Genomic DNA, 17,207 nt, shown 5'->3' with positions numbered 1-17,207 from the left:
TACAAGCACGGGTAATCTATGATTACCGGTGGCATTTGCACAGACCATAGCAGTGATCCGATCTTTTTTGGACCTTAAAACCTGGGGCTGTTTTTTCTTCCGCATTTTTTTAGACGATTACGGATAACAGAAACTGAGTGATATAATAAACTTAAATCTCTTATATAATAGCGCTCATAGTTATCCTGAAGATGACACTTATTGTTTAAGATAAAATATAACCGCATAAAAATTCGCTTACATGGTTCGGGATGTTCAACTTAGTTTATTTTGTGCTTAACCATATTAATTCTATATTTTTCTCCTAAAAGGGATACTAAAAATTGGTTTTTGATCGCTTTAAACAGTGGTTCTCATCAGGGCCGTAACTAGGATTTTTGTTTGCCGCCCCCACCAATTCAGAATTCAATAATTTTATAACGGTGTTCTATGTGTTCACCTAAAAATTTGCCGCTCCCCTCTAGTTCCGGCCCTGGTTCTCAGATTGTGCATCGTGCCTTGTAGTGGCGTCGCCAGCAGTGGGTGAATGTTTACCAAAACACGTGAGTCGCGAGTGGCAAAAGTTCTAGCACGACTAACTTGAACTATACTGTATTTTTGAAGTTTTTGATGTGAGAAAATTTGTCATAAGTTTATGATTATGTCTGATTTTACATTTAAATTTTAATCAGGTTCGTTTCGGAAGAAACAAAAACAAGAAGCAATGCAAATAAAGTCATTTCTATTTCCAGTGAAGCTTTTTGGTCGATTTTATTTTTCATTTAACAACCTAGCAATGGCATGGTACTTTAGACTCAAGGTTAACGTGTTATTTGAATAAAATAGTATTGTGATATAAATTTTCATTTTACTTGTTTTAATTCAAATTTCAAGCAAAGAGAACTGGGACAAGAGACTTGTCTCTCTTTCTGTTGTTTCCATTTCACGTGTAAAATCCGGTTATTCTTGCATGACGTTGTATGAAAATAAATGCACGGGTTCTCAATATCCAGTTTCCAATACTAAAAAATCAAGATATAGGTTAAATACAGTGTATGAAAAGAGCATAATCACATAATTTCTGCGTTGATACTTCTCTCGACTAACCTAGTGTGAGTAGTTTTGATTATTATTGATTTGTCTAACTGGATATTTAACAATTTGGATTTCGTGAATTGAAAGTTCATGAGAAAGATGATTTCCTAAAAGATTTTTGGTCATCAATCAATCTCCATTTCAAGAGTTCATTTACCGCATGTTTTAAAACGTAACTTGAAGAGTTCTAGAATCCTTTCATCAAACTATTATAATCCTAAAGAGATTAGAGGGAAATCGATGACAGATATTGGATCTTCAATGATTCATTGAAGGCGAGTTGTTCCGGGACTGACAAGGTTTGGACTTCAGGTCGTCACGAGTATATCAAAGAGGTCATTATATTTGATGGCATGACGTATGTGTGTTTTTATAGCCATTTCTCTTTTTTTAATAGTTGTTTGTAATTCACTTCCATAACATAAATCTAAACAGTGTTGCGAAATTGTTCGCTCTTATCCTTTCTAGACTTCGAACATCTTTGAGAACTCATTTACTCTTTTTATCTACTGGCGGTACTTTAAAGTATCGGGTTAGATAATGTGTTATTTTACCAACCAATTATTTGAAAAACATTTTTTTTTTTGTCTTTAATTAGAACTAAAATAACCTACCAAATAGTTTGCATGACAATTATTTATTATCATTATATTTATATTTTCATTTATTATCATTGTATTTCTTTTTTTGTCATCGTTCTTTGGGGGGAGGGGAGGCAGGGCTAGTGCCCTGGACGCGGACCGGAGCAGGTGGAAATTTCAGCTTTTAACCTCACCTTCAACATTACGGGGGGGGGGGGGCCTCCAAAATGCGTGCTTGCCCAGGCTGCCAAAGCATCTACTTGCGCACCTGGGGGGGGGGGGCTTCACAGTTGTCTCTGTCCGCCATCTTGTAGGATGCCGCTGTGCGATCGTGATGGGCTCGCATCCCGCTTTCTCGAATTCGATCTCTGCAGGCGGAACAGTAGTGGTCAGCTGAAGTTGGTTTTCTGTGGTTTTCCAACTTCGATCCAGCTTCAATGCTAGCCCCGGTTTTCCTTTCTAAAAAAATTCTCACAACAGCAACTAACCGACCTTAAAACATTTAAATTGCACGTACATACATAGATATAAAGGTAGATTGCAGCGTTTGAATGCACGAAACTTACATGAATGTACCGTTGAGAGAGGTAAATTAGTAATAAATTGCTTCTGCTGCGGGGGGAAGGGGAGGTTTATACGATTAGTACAGGCATCTTCAAGCCGTTGTTCGCGAGCACCACGTTGCTTCCTGAAGCACCCAGAGTGCTCGTGTCCGATTTCGTGCTCGAGCACTTGATCAACGTCCCAGTTAAATACTTTTTGTAGATTGCATTCACACAAGGATTGAGATCATCCTGATTTCATGCATTCGCATGTCAAACTTGCCGTAAGGGTGCTCTTTTTTGATGATGTGTACAGGCAGTGCTCGCAACTAGAAAAAGGTTGTAGACCTCTGAATCAGCAAATAAGTTTTGTGAGATGCGTCTGTGTGTTATCAATTGACAATATGGGTTTATTGGCTGTTTTTTAAAATTTTAAAAACATTATTGCTGTTAAATTTATGGCGGAGCCATTTTGTAAACATTTCACACGACGTGTGTGTGGGAAATACTTCATACAGTATATTAGTTATACAGTGAACGCCGCTTAATGTGATCACTAACTGTCCGATTAAAAATCGCGTTTGCAAGTATGGTGACCATATGCCCCGTTCGACCAAAGGGACTTATGGTAAAACGGGACAAATCTGATTTTCTTCTCCATGTAATTGGTTTCAAAATGTTCATTCTTTTTTTTTAAATTATATTTTAAAAAATCTACCTATTTTTAAATTTTATTTTAAAAAATCTCCCTATTTTTAAATTTTATTTTAAAAAAATCTACCTATTTTTAAATTATATTTTTATTTATAAGGTCTATTTTTTAAGCTAAAATCATTCTTTTTTTTATTCCACCATTGTGAGGCGTTAGAATGGATCTGGATTCCTTGAGAAAGTCTCTAGGAAAAATAAATTTGAATGTGGTAAACTGAAAGAAATTTAAAAGCAGCTGCCCACACGTACATGGATCACTGTGAATACTACGGCTCGATTATGACATAAAGCATGGAAATATTTGTCCACAAGGGGGGGGGGGGAGGGGCGAGAGAACACCTAGCCTTCTACATAGTCTTGCAGCCTGATAACGGTAACTTAAAGGTGAAAAAGTGAATTTGGTTAAATCTTAACTTCAGAATGCGCAAAAAAAAAAAAAAAAAAAAGAGCAGCGATTTTTTTTCTATGTAATATTAGTTCGTTCCGTTCTTTGCAAGTGATAACAATACTCAAATGATAACACACACATACAACTATGATTTTAATAAGCGGTGTCGACTGTACTAAGTAATTTTTTTTTTATAACGCACTTGGGGGCAGAGCCGCAAATAGATGTTTGGTCAGCCTGAGCAAGCACGCATTTCGGCGCCCTTGCATAATGTTGAAGGGGAGGTTAAAGAGTGAAATATTTGCGCCCACTCTAGTCCGGCGCCCCAGACCCGTCTGCACCCCCCTAGTTGCGGCCCTGCTTGGGGGCATTTGCTTACTTTTAACGAAGGTCACCAACCGCACTTGTCTATGGATATGTACTTGTAAAAAAACTATTTTGGTGGTTTCGGATTTGAAAGGCTTTACTACAGTTGCAATGCTGTACATATCTGTTGCTTATTTAGCTTGTATAAGAATGCGTTGAGTGAAACATGTGGTCAGAAATCATCAGTAGTAAATTTTCGGTTGAGGTTACTTCCGATGACGTAAGGACCTTACGTCTGCCGCCACTCCTCCTTTTTATTACGACAATGTCAGTGGAGTGCTTTTTAAAAATCAATTTGGCAATAAGTTGGGTTTTTTTTTTCCCTTGTTCTCGTCCCTTCCACTTCTACACACGAGAAGACGTTGCGAGATCTTACACGAAAGCCTGGCCTTTGACGCCGATATTGCTAAAAGAATAAGGTCACTAGAGACTCGTTTGTTTTGATATACCATTTAATTGGCCATTTGTTTTACCATGCGCGCTTGGGGGGGGGGGGAGGTATTCTGCTTCGTATTAAATCCCGATGAGTGAGAGATAGCAGCGAGGTTTGCTCTCAAGAACAAGAAAGAAAAGGCACCCGCTTTAGATTCTGGATTTCCACCCTGACTGCTGAGTGGAGCCAACCCTGGGAACAAAGAACTTGGTACTACGCATGTTTCCTTCGAGAGCGCCATCCAGCAAATAATCTTTTGGCACCAGTGTCGCGAACTCCACCGAAGAGAGAAGGTGGGGGCGCGATACAGGTAGAGACGTAGTCAGACAGTATTAAGAGAGATATTTTTTTTTTTGGTGGTGTGTGTGTTGTGTACGTATGGGACATAAGGGTATTCGACCCGGGATCAGAAAACGCCAGTGCACCGAAGGAACGAGCGCCCCACCATCTCATGTCATCATAGGTTTTTCTCTTCTCTGTTTTTTTCCATATTATTATATATGGGGGTTTTTTTTTGTGCACTTTCTTGTTTTATTATGCTGTTTTTCCCTCCTTTCGCCTGAGGCGTAGCTCCGGATTGGCTGCTGAACGGACGCTGCTCGGATGACGTCACGGCCGCTGGAGAGAACGTACGGCGAGAACTAGCGTACTTTTTTTTTTCCATCGGGTTTTTTATTATTCGTTTCAGTGTTGTGTCGAAGTGAAAGAGAGAGAGTACACAACTTTTGTGTGTGTGTGTGTGTGTCTTGTGCTGAAGCTGGATTTTTGTGCGATCGCTATTTTAAACCGATAAGGATTGGTTTTGTTTTTTTTCTGTCGGAAAGTGTTGGTAAATCTTCTTGAAACTCATTTCTCTTTTTATTCACCATACGCGATCACCTCTGGTGTTTTTTTTTTTGTGTGTGTGTGCACCATTTGATAACAATGATGTGCCAAAGACGATGGTTGTTTATTCCTCCTTCGTTTTCGAGATGAACTGTTGAGACAGGTACCCGCTGCCCTTCAATAAAAAGTAAGTTTTCCAATTCTTTTAACTCTCTCTGTTTTGAAAAAGAAACAGCCCACGCGCGCGATGATGGTAATCATAATTCTTTTTCTAACATTCCCGTTTTAAAAGGACATACCTATTGTGGAGTGGAGGGTACTGCGCTGTGTGATTGTTCTGTTGACGCACGTGATCCGCGACGCGTTATTCATATTTTCCCTTTGTTGCAATCGAATTATGTAATATATATATTTTTTTGAAGACGTTACATACAGGGTTCCGAAAGTTTTAATATAAATGAAGAGATGATTTTTTTTTTTCCCAGGGTAAATAAACGACAGTGAATGACTTAATTTGTTAATTATCGATGAAAATTCAATTTCTCTCAGGTGACGTGAATTAAATTGGTTGAATGAGTTGTATAAATCCATTTCACATTATTATTTTAAAACTGTCGATTGGTTTCTAAAGTTTTGAAAAAAAATCTTAATTTAACTCTTCAATGCAAGTATTTTTGTATTTGAAAGTTATGTTTTTAATTAGAATTTCACCACGTCAATTCACCATGTTTCCAATTTAAATTTCACTATTCGTTTCTACGGACCAGAGCACAATTAAGCAGATTTACATTACATTTACAGTCGAATCCCGTTATATCGAAAAATCTCGTTTTAACGAACACTTTTCTAATCCCCCAGATAAATTTACACGAGAACAATGCAAAAACCTGGAAATCCTTTATAACGAAATTTCGTTATAACGAAGGTCTCTTGGCGTTCGTTATAACGAGATTCAACTGTATATGCAATTTATGTAAAATACTTTGTATAAAAACATTATTTATATAAAATTCTTTCCGATGACATTTAAGTGATATGCCTGATAAGCATCATAATCCTTATAAATTATTAGCTACACCAGTGTTTTTCAACCTGTGATCCGTGGACCCCCGGGGGTCTGTAAGTACTTTGAAAGGGGTCCCATTTACCATTGCACGAATGACACATTTAGTGTTGTGAAATTGTTATTCATTACTTCAATTTTTTTGTGATATGCAATTAAAAAAAATTATCAATTATATTATTAGTAAGTCTTATCAATTTGATCTAGTTATTTGATTGATTTTTTTTTTGTATTTCAAATCTGTTTTTCCCCAAAAGGTTAGATTTTCCATTCAATCCTAGATTGTTATTGAATACTGAATACTATGTAAACAGCTAAAATAGTTTCAACATCAGATAAATTTTTGCTTTTTTCCGTAATTTTGTAATGGAAAAATCACTTAATGTAAAATTTAAATTCTTTTTTGGGTGCAAGATATGTTTTCATTTTTCTCATAACAATGCGCCAGCTGAATGGGAAAATAATAACAGATGTTGTGTATTAATGATATTGAAAAAAAATGCGAAGGAAGCGTGTAAATAATTTTTCGATTCAGAAACCTTATTTGTAGTTATTTTCTACTAATATGTGAAATGAATTCCTCAATTACATTTTGAAATTCGGGAATTTAGATTTGAAAAATTTATCTGTAAAATATTGAAATAACTGATATGTATGTAGCATTCATGGTTTCATAAATTCCATGTTGACGTGTTTAAATAGAGGGTGACAGACAATCAATTAAAATTTTACGTGGGTTCATATGTTTCTGTATGAGAGCAGGTGAGTCAATCAATGGAGATGCGATTTTAAAAAAAATATGACATAATTTTGTTTGTTCTTTAACCGCATTTTTGCCCCCTTTCATTGGATAACTTTGTTGGAGGTGAGTGAATATATATATCTGATAAGCAAGCCGCACACAGATGTCAAATTGGTGAGTGGTATGTTTTTGTAATGCGTAGATTTATGTAAGTGTAATTTTTAATGACAATGTTTTGTTCGGAATCTCCGGATTCAAATCTCCCCTAAGGAGTAGAACTTTAGAGCCATTAGAAATTGACTTCAATCTTGTTTTTAATCATCTTTTGTGTGCAAGTGGGGGGGGGGACAACAAAAATTGAAGATAATTCTGAAGGACAGAAGGAAAAGTTCCTGCTCAGAGAAAGGTGAAACTTATCACCGCAGATAAGAACGTTTGCGATGTTTTCTTAAGAACAGTCAAACTTCATTTATATATAAAGTCCTTTTTTTTCATAACATCATTTGACGAAAACCCCTTTAAATTGAGATGTAGTTGCAATACGCCTCTTTATGACATCATTTAAGTCGATTCTTTTTTGAAATACCCTTGGGGTCAAGCTCATAAAGAGCTGTGATTGTAATTCAGAATTAAGTACGTTTTCATAACTTTCTCCTGAAATTAAAAAAATTTCCACCAGTTTTCATTCTGAATATGTTTGGGAAAACAGCTATCGAAATAAGTGTCTTAATTTAATTAAGTGTCTTAAGTGTCATTTTTTTTTATGGGTTATCAAAGATGGAGCTCCATTAGTTGAAATTCATTTGTCGGACAAAAAATGAATGTTTTTTTTTTCAATGGAAGCTTTTATAAAAAAAAATATTATTGGAAGCAAGGACGCCCCCCCCCCCTCCCGATTTTTTTTTTCTTGAGAGAATGAGATGTTGAATAATAATAGAGAAGAGCGAGAGGCGCTGGAACCATCTCCTCCTGAACGTTCGAAAGCAGCAGGTGGTCTGGGAACAGCTGGCGTTCGAGTTGGGCCTTTTGTGTTTTTTTTTTACCAGTTTTTACCTATGTCTGCTATGTTGGGTAGTAAATGGAACTGCTTTCTGGTACCCCATTCAGAGATGTTATGCCCTACAGGGATTGTGTGTATGTCATGCATGCTCCAGCTCGCTTGCTGAAGCGTTGCTTGGTCATGCGCACGCAGTCTTTCAATCACGTCATCGGGTAGTTCTGTATTTTCCTTACCCCACCTTGATTTATACGTGTATGTAGTATATATATATATATATATTGTTTGTCGTTCTCTTTTTTTTAATCACCGATGTTCATTTGGCACGGGACTTACGTGGCCTGAATCCAGACCCAGTATTCCTGGACCAATGGAAATGCAAGGTCAATGTCAAGGTCTTTGGCTGTTGCCGCAGGCCAGTTTATGGATGGGATTCTGCAGCGTGCAATTTTATACTTCAGGTACAGAAGAAGAATGTACGCCTGGTGACTGCATATTTTTGACACGACGTCTCGAAAAGAATATTCAAGTTTCGTATCGAAAACGTGGGGGAGAAACCACAAACGGCGAAACACGCCAAGATTTTTAACCTTTTAACGGCCAATGTTCCCAATTTGGAACATCGGTTTTATTAAGTTGAAAAAAAATATTCTTACATGAAAAGCGCTTGATTTTTTTTTACTGAATTCTTGAGATTTCAAACTTAATTTACAAAACAAAAATTCCGTTCATTTCAGCACTTATGTCATAAATTTAGTTTATTTTAAATCGCTTATTTTTAAGGAAGAATAAATGTGTGTAATTTTTTTTTGTTTTGATTTTAATGTTGTTTCTATGGACATGGACAAGTCCAGAAAAAATACCAAAAATTTTCTTTCATCAATTTTATGGTTGATATCTCTAAACTAAAGGATCAGAAGAGGAAATAACAAAAAAATTAAGAAAATTCATATCTTAATTCAACCGGTTAAAGGTTAATGTTGGTTTTTCTAATTAAGTTTTTAGGGAAATGAAAACAATACTGCACTAGAAACAAGTGATTCTTCCGTATAACCATGAATCTATCCGATTCAGTAAATGGTTCGGTTCAACTTTTCACTGTTCCGAACGGAATTTGGGAGTTTCACAGACTGGCAATACATTCGTCAATCCTTGTGACAATGTTTCATTAGCCATTTGGATAGAGCTCTATTGAAATATGTTTTGCTTCGAATATAGCAAGTCCTCATAATTTTTCACCTTCATCAATTTTTATTAATCTTATCTCATGTTAGTAGCTAGATGCCTTCATGCTCTCTCTCTGTTGAGTTCGAAAATTTTTTCATTGCATGACTCGTGTTTTAGATAGCTATTTTTACTATCGTAAGTTGTGAATTCATTGTGTTCTTGAGTGATAAAGCATGGAACGGCTGATAAATACTTTTGTATTCTGCTTGAGAGGCTCGATTGCAATAATGGCGTCTATTACTTTGAGAGTGAAATTGTGATTTGTGTAATAGGACATAAAGAAATATTTCGAGTCTCCGATTTACAAACACGTTCCAATAAGTCGAAACAGTGAAAAAAAGTATGCCTACGTACAAGGCCGTAGCGTGGGGGGGGGGGAGACTTGGGGGGGTCTGAGTCCCCCGAAATGTGAGAAAATGACCGAAAAAAGGGAAAAAGATGGCTAAATCTATTGTTCTATTACTTCGGTCCCCCGAGCGAAATTGGCTACGGGCCTGCCTACGTATGTATAATATAACTCACCTATATAGGTCAATTAAGTGATTTCGAATGTTGCTAAAAAATTCCTACTCGTTTTAACTTCCATCTATCACATTATGAAAAGAGTATAAATTATTCAAATAGTTAGTACATAACAAATTATCTAATCTGGTACTCCACAGTACCGTCGGCAGATGAAGGGTTAAGCGTTATGGATATAATATTTGATTTGATGTAAATCAGTTGTTCTCGCGCATTGAAACGTACTACGTATTGGTAACAGGGGCAAACACTGGATTGGAGGTTTGAAGGTTGCAAGGTATCTCTTCAAGAGAAATTTTGAGTTACTAGACTTTTTAAAAAGTATTTTAAGTTAACAGAAATTCATTAAAACGGCATAAAATTGTATTTGTTTCCTTCAATAATTGATTTATTTTTACAATTTTTTTTTTTTTAAATTTTGAATCGTCTTGGGGAAGGAGGGCACGAGCCTCCTTGCCTCCTCTCTTCCTGCGTACAACTCTGATTGGCAAATAGGTATATATATACGTTTTATCTTAATGCTAATAAATTTGAACGTGGCTCGATTGTTTGATCACGTTTTATCGTGCAAACTGGAACCAATTTCACCAAATATCGTCAAGGTAACCATAAAGGTTTTGTTCGTAAGTCGCGTAGTACCCGTAATCTGGGAAAAGATATATGTGTACTCAGTTACGATACTATTTAACCATGTCCAGCAGGTCCTAAGACTAGGTCAGGAGACCGGATGTGTCTAATTTTTAACCCCCGTCTTTTGTCTTTTAAAATTTCTGTTATTATTGTGAAAAAGAGGGTGGGGGTGGGGAGAAAGCTTGACGCTGAAAAAAAAAGCTGAGGCGAAGTCATCGGTGCGTGGGAACAGTGTAAATTTATTTTGGGGTTTGTTTGAAAGTGATGAAATACAGCCTCCGTTTTCATATGTTCTTTCCAATGAAATTCCAGTGACAACCATAATTTTACTTTATACGATGTATTCCTGGTCACGTTTCACTCCTGCAACTCGCATTAAATTTCTCAACAGCCCAGTTTTTCGGACCAAATGTCGTTTCAAACTGCTAGCTGAATGATTTAAGATGTAAATGACTTCGTACATAGCATATATCTTTCGAGTCTTGTTTAAACTTGTATGTTCTGGAAAAGATCTCGGATTTTCGCGAAAGGGATTTTTATGGGTCAGTGGTTGACTTTTGGAGAAAGATTCCGACCAGATATCAGTTCTTTCTCTTTTAACACATAATAACTTCGACTGAGTAGTGAGGGAAGAAGGTTTTTTTGACGCATTTATATTTCCTCTAGAGAATAAAGAAGTAACGTGTTCTCGTTGAGGCGGGGTGTAGTGTACATGTTGCCGTTGAGATTTTAGTTGGCAAGTAGTTTCAAAATTCCACAAACTCCTGACAGATTCCCGGCAACTTTGTCAATCTGATCTCAGTGCCATCTTAACGCATGGGCCTACCCGGGCACTTCATGGTAATGAAAACTTGATCAAATTTTCGAGAATGAGTATGTGAATTTGTAAGCAGGTTCCTAGCTAGGTAGGGGGCCTCAGAAAAATCACTTGGCCCGGAGGCCCACTGTGCTCGCAAGACGGCCCTGTTTGGTCTAGATCATGGACGCTAGAACCTAGAGGCTGAGGCATTTATATTTCCTCTAGAGAATAAAGAAGTAACGTGTTCTCGTTGAGGCGGGGTGTAGTGTACATGTTGCCGTTGAGATTTTAGTTGGCAAGTAGTTTCAAAATTCCACAAACTCCTGACAGATTCCCGGCAACTTTGTCAATCTGATCTCAGTGCCATCTTAACGCATGGGCCTACCCGGGCACTTCATGGTAATGAAAACTTGATCAAATTTTCGAGAATGAGTATGTGAATTTGTAAGCAGGTTCCTAGCTAGGTAGGGGGCCTCAGAAAAATCACTTGGCCCGGAGGCCCACTGTGCTCGCAAGACGGCCCTGTTTGGTCTAGATCATGGACGCTAGAACCTAGAGGCTGAGGTCATTTGTGCCCCTTGCTAATAAATTTTGTAAGGGGACTGAGACCCCGCCCCAATAAATAACTTCTGAAAAAACAATGCAATGCAGCTTCCTTATCCTGCGTTCGTGCTGTAGTCCCGTATATATGGGACGACCAGCAACTTTCAGCCCCCCCCCCCCCAATGTTTTCTTCAGTCGCCACCTCTGGTCTAGATACTATTCCTGTGCAGCTTTTTCTACTCTTCGTATTGTAGGTGTACAATAAAGTAACTGATGCAATACTCCGATTGATGTATGAAACAAGAATCCATATGAATTTGACCTGCTGAGGTAAGGTGAATTAAACGCACACGATAACAAACTTTTAAATGTATAGTAGTGGCGGTATTAGTCTTTCAGCCCAGTTTCTAGCGCACTGACCTCCGGTCAAATAGTTCCGCGTTGAAATCATTAGCCTAAGTATAAGAATACTATTCTATGCCTATGAGATTGAAATGTCTGATCCGGCGTAAATGTATTTGTTGAAATATATCTTTTAAAATTGTCTAATTAGAGCACTTCTGCTTACACGAATAACAGTGGTGCTACTAAATGAACAGTGTCAATTTTCGCCATATTAAAAAATATTTTATTTGGATATCGCGATGAACATTCATTTTATCAGTTCATGTTTTGAGGCAACTATCTGAACACAGCTTTCGGCAGTCTATAAGTAGAGTGAACCCCAGAATCGCAAATATCCGTTTTTATCCCTCACCATAAATTACCAAAAGTGATGTATTATTTTTCCTTCTCCCATCTCGGAGGACATAATTTCGAGTTTAGTATAGTGGTGATTAAACTGAAATCTTCTCCAAGTGCGGCGTCCGCTCAAGTGCTATTGTCCTCTAAGGATTAAAAAAAAGAAGCTAAAAATGCAAGTTAATGGTCGCGAATACAGCAACATATCATTAGGCTATCTTTTTTTTCCCCTCTTCCTCTCTTACCTTCATAATTTTTTATTCTGCAGTGAATCTTTTTACATTCTCTTCCCCCTGTTAATGTGATGTTATGTAATTGGTGTAATGGAAGTCACCTGGCCGCACTCGACCATCTGTCTACTTGCAAGCCATCTAGTCAGTGTCCCCCCCCCCACATCCTTCATTTTTCCCCCTCCATTTCGAAAAGAACATTTGAAGAAGTTTTTTTTAGTTTTTTTTATATTGCTTAGCTGCAGGCGGTCTTTGGGTCATCCGCTACATTTAAATAACTTCGGGTGCACGTGGTCTGTAGCATGTATGCCTTAGTGATGTCTTGTTTTTTCTTTGCCGCGCTGTCAGAAGGTGGCATTCATCTCGGCATTGTAAGGAATATCACTTGCTTCCAGCCAATGACACGCTTTAATCTCTAAAAGCACAGATACGCTTTATATTTAAATGAAAAAATGTGTCAGTTTCCTTGATTACTTTGAATATTTGTCTTAACGTTGTTCTTTTTATTTCATTTCCCCCCTTTTTTATATTATCAATAGCTGTGAACTGTTAGGGTTTCAATCCATCTAATTATATTAACGGTTCAAAATCTCGTAAGGCTGGAAAAAAAAATTCTGAAATGTGTGGGGGTAGATTTAAAAATCACCTGCTTGTAAAGGCGTACGCTTGTATAAGGATAAGGTGTCCGTGTCCTCTTAATCCTTTAAACGACGTTGACGAGATATCTCGCCTCCTAAAATGCTACTTATTTTATCATTGATTAGCTCAGATATTTTATAAAATTGATTTTTCAATGAAACACTTCTCCCTATACCTATTTTGTACCTGTTGAAAATCAGGAGAAAGTCTACTAAATTAAAAAAAGATATGGTATTTTATAAGGGGTTTACTGATTTCTTCTATTCCTCCTTAAGGTTTACACAGAACAAAAAAAATTACATGTAAAATATTAAAAGAAAATGTGTTTATATGTTGTTTTAATCAATTTATTCCAGATTAAAATGCCACTTTTTGACGATTAGTTACAAAAATTATCCGGGGAAGAGATTCCCTCGTAGCCCCATATATGTGCAATTGACCACCCCCCCCCCTCCCCAAGATGCGTCTGGCGTACGTGTGTCTGTCTGATTGAAAACATTTTCAGCTACATTTTAATCAGGGCATCAACAAAACGTGATTGATTATATCACTGATGTAATCGAGTTATAACGATCTTGTTTGTTGAAAATGTTGTTCTGACTGAACACTTGAGAATGTTGTTTTGGCCGGAAAATTCTCCGGAGACGCGTTTTATTTTTTAAATGTATTCAACTATGACAAAGTATAATTCATCATCCTCGCCTCATCTAACAGTTATGATCGTACCCAAACTCATTCTCTTATTATTCAAGAAATATATTATTGCTACTCAGATTGCTTGAATGACTCAGAAATAATGTATATGCGTTTATATATGCAATGGTATTTAAACATAAGAACTTACTATATCTTTGCATGAAACTTACTTCAAATGACGTTTTTTGCCATTAAACACGAAAAAGATATACAGCATTATAGGTTCATGTAGAACTGCCATACAGCGTTGAGTGTTCACTACATAGTACAGTAGCTCACGCTCGCACCGTAGCATAGATAATGACTGCTTGATGTGTGGAGATGAAAATTATAAACACTGACGCACGTTCCTATTGTGAATAGATGTTTCATGTTGTTCAAGTCTGGGGATCGTGGTGAACACTGATATCCTTGATTTTTAGAGGGGTCTGCTACGTTTTCTGCACGTCAAGGTGTGTTTTGTTGCCTTCAAAATAAAAAAAGCCTGCTGTTACATAGGAATAATTGAACGCAACCTTTCAGCTCTCCGCAATAGTGCACGATACCCTCATTTGGGACGATGGTATTAACACGATGGTATGCTATATAATTTTCCTGTAATTAAACTGATTAATCGATGTCTGGAATCCGGGAAAATAAGTGCCTTGGATATATCGCAGACGTCTGGACATAGTCTTGGGATATGGCTCTGGACTGCTAAAAAAAAAAAAAAAACTCCTCCTCGAATAATAAATTCCGAGAAAGTTCATTTTTGGTGCAGTCACCCTGGAATGACTTCAGGGAAATTTGTTTATTGTAGGCATGGGCGAGAACGAGAGGATTTATCCCCCTCCCCCAATCAGTGGAAAACGACTATTAGCATAGACGGGAGGGCCCCGGAGCTGGACATTAGCTCCACTATACACACCTTCGGTGATTCGCCATTCTTTCCCCCCCCCCCCTGTACGAGGAGCCTGTATCCTCTTATGATTGTAGGTCACTATGGTGGTTTACAGTCTTCGTAGAATCTCGTTTATGAATAGACTACTGGTTGTTACGCAAGAGTCTTAATTGCAGCTACTCTAGAGTCCATTTCCTGATAATGCTTATGTGTCGTAATTCCTGCGTATTCAAATATTTATGTACAAATTATGCAACGTATTGTATAAACTAATTGTACCGCATAAATTCCGTGATTTGCGGTTATGCGGTTACTTTGTTCTGCTGAGGTTATTTGATTGGAAATATAAATAAATGTGTATGAAGTTCTTGGAAAATTATGTGTGTAACATCGATTCTTTAGGGTTATGGTTTTCCTCGAGGATGTAAAGAAACCTGTTTGTAGCACCCTATTATACTTGTCGAATTGTAATTCGTCTTCGGGGAGCAGCTGCAAATTTGTGTATTGGGGAAAATTCTGTTTGTAGAAAACGTAGTTATGGTGGGAGCACAGCGGATGAAGTCCCTCCTCATTTCTTTCTCTCTATTCCTTCCCATACCGGTTTCCATTACTTTTCATCCATTCATCCCTCCCCTTGCCTTCATCCCAGAATTTCTCCTGTCTCATGGTTTCTACCGATCTTTTTTTTTTCTTTCTCTAATGCTTTCTGGAGTTTTTTGGAGCAGTTTCTGAGCGGTGAAAATACACACGCCATCTGGCTTTTCGGAATAAAAATGGCAAAATGTATAGCAGGTGGTAAAAACAGCGCTTTTGTAAATTTTTTTTTAGAATACTTCGTATCACGTGTTTCGTGCCCAAGGCAAAATATAGGCTGAATTCGTATAACAGTTTTTCTTTTGTATCAAATGAATTAACGTGTTCTGAAATGTATCCATATTTACTAATTTTTGTTGATGTTTTCTATTTCCTTTTGAAGCAGCTGGTTTATTTTACATACATGATATAAGTATAAACGAGTAATAATAATAACACACACATGAAAAGCTGGACTGAATGAATAAGTAATTATTTTGAGCCTAAAATAGTCGTAAAAACCAACAATATTCAGTTGAATTTAGGAGTTCTTATAAATAAATATATATAATAAATAATAAAATTATATATACAATGACTTATGTCATCCGGTGGATTATGTTTTCGTTTTCTTAACTGGTATAGTGTCCTGGATGAATGTTCAAATCGAAATTCAGTTTACAAATGTTTTAGAAACGGGGAAAAAGAACGTTTTTATCAGTGTTGTGAGACTTTTTAGAGAAGAAAAAAACTTTTTTAAGGGGAAATATATATATTTTTGGTCGGGATTACACTATAAAAGTTTCATGAAAGATCTTTTACAAAACTTGAAAAAAAAAACCAAGCAGTAAGCCTATTCGGCTTACTAGTTGTTTTTACCTATATCAGTCACACGTAACCGATACGCTTATTGGTTGTATTTTTCAAGTTTGATCAAAGAGCTCTTACAAAACTTTTGTAGTTTAATCCCGGCCTTAAAAGAAAAAAAAAAAATTAAGTTCTTTTTCCTTTAAAAGTATTTCTCAGCTAGTTCCCCGCAGCCTGGCGGCAATTCAAGGCCATCACAGTGATCTATGCACCCACCTACAGTTGATTTGTTGCTCTTCCTGTTGTGGTGTCAATGTCATTCATGCACAAGACACAATAGTCGATTGAATTGAAATTCCTCTTTCACCCCTTTCGTTCTTCATATTGGTGCAGGTGTTCTTTCAATAGTACTCTGGGAATTTATCTCACGGAATGCATACAGAATATGCGTTTAGTTTAAACGGTTTCATGTGGTTTCTTTATTATCGAAACTCGTCATAAATAGTTTCGTTTGTTAAGCAAATCGCTTATTCATTCCATTCATCATGTTTCCCACGGATATGATGAAATTTATTAGAACAGGTGTTATCATTTCTCGTTCTTTTTATTTTAAATAGCACTTACGCATGTCGTTTTTCTGATGTGGCGTTATTCTATTGGCTTCTTGTCAAATTTGAATCTTTTTAAAATTCAAGTCTCTTTTGTAAGTTTATTTTTTAGTTTTGCATCTTTGTTTCCGAAATACAGTTTAAATATTCGTCTCAGAAAGGTTCCTTATTTTGTTTTTCTCCACGACTGCGAAGATTTGTACCGCCAATTTGCATTGACGTCCACTGCGTGTATTGACCTGATGGACGTTGACTTTCACTCCTTTTTTTTTCAAACAGGTATTTTGATCATTTCTTTACCTCCGTGATTGGATTGTCGTATGCGTGAGAAAATTGATGAAAATTCCAACCAAATTGATTGATTGTGTTTCATCGAGAACGTGTGTTCCCTTTTCACGAGAAACAGTCTTGAAAAATTATTATTTATCATCTGTTACATGTAAAAATTGTAGATGCACACAACGAAAACCTGATACCGTAAAAATTTAGTGTCTTAAAAAAACATTCTATTGGAGATATTGAGGAAAAAAGATGTCAAATAACAAACAAATGTTGCTCCCCTTTTTTTTTTCTCAAAATAAACCATTCTA

General features: G+C 36.9%; 1 protein-coding gene across 2 annotated transcripts in view; it reads left to right on the top strand.

Annotated features, from left to right (window-relative positions):
- The window catches only part of Utx (Utx histone demethylase), a 176,912-nt gene that overhangs the window by 32,152 nt on the left and 127,553 nt on the right, over window positions 1-17,207 (top strand). Inside the window, exon 1 of one of the 2 annotated variants that reach the window (XM_089232841.1) lies at window positions 4,780-5,107. The exons of the other annotated variant lie outside the window; for it this stretch is intronic. The gene's annotated coding sequence lies outside the window, so the exon portion shown is untranslated. Of the gene's footprint in view, window positions 1-4,779; window positions 5,108-17,207 lie in introns of those variants that run through there. 2 annotated transcript variants of the gene reach the window in all.

The sequence above is a fragment of the Pholcus phalangioides genome, unplaced genomic scaffold (genome assembly GCF_987345545.1).
Source record: "Pholcus phalangioides strain wild (caught in Gottingen) unplaced genomic scaffold, Ppha-v1.0 ptg000007l_1, whole genome shotgun sequence".
Taxonomy (NCBI): Eukaryota; Metazoa; Arthropoda; class Arachnida; order Araneae; family Pholcidae; genus Pholcus; species Pholcus phalangioides.
The sequence above is the reverse complement of the archived record's forward strand: the minus strand, read 5'-3'. Positions and strand labels throughout refer to the sequence as shown.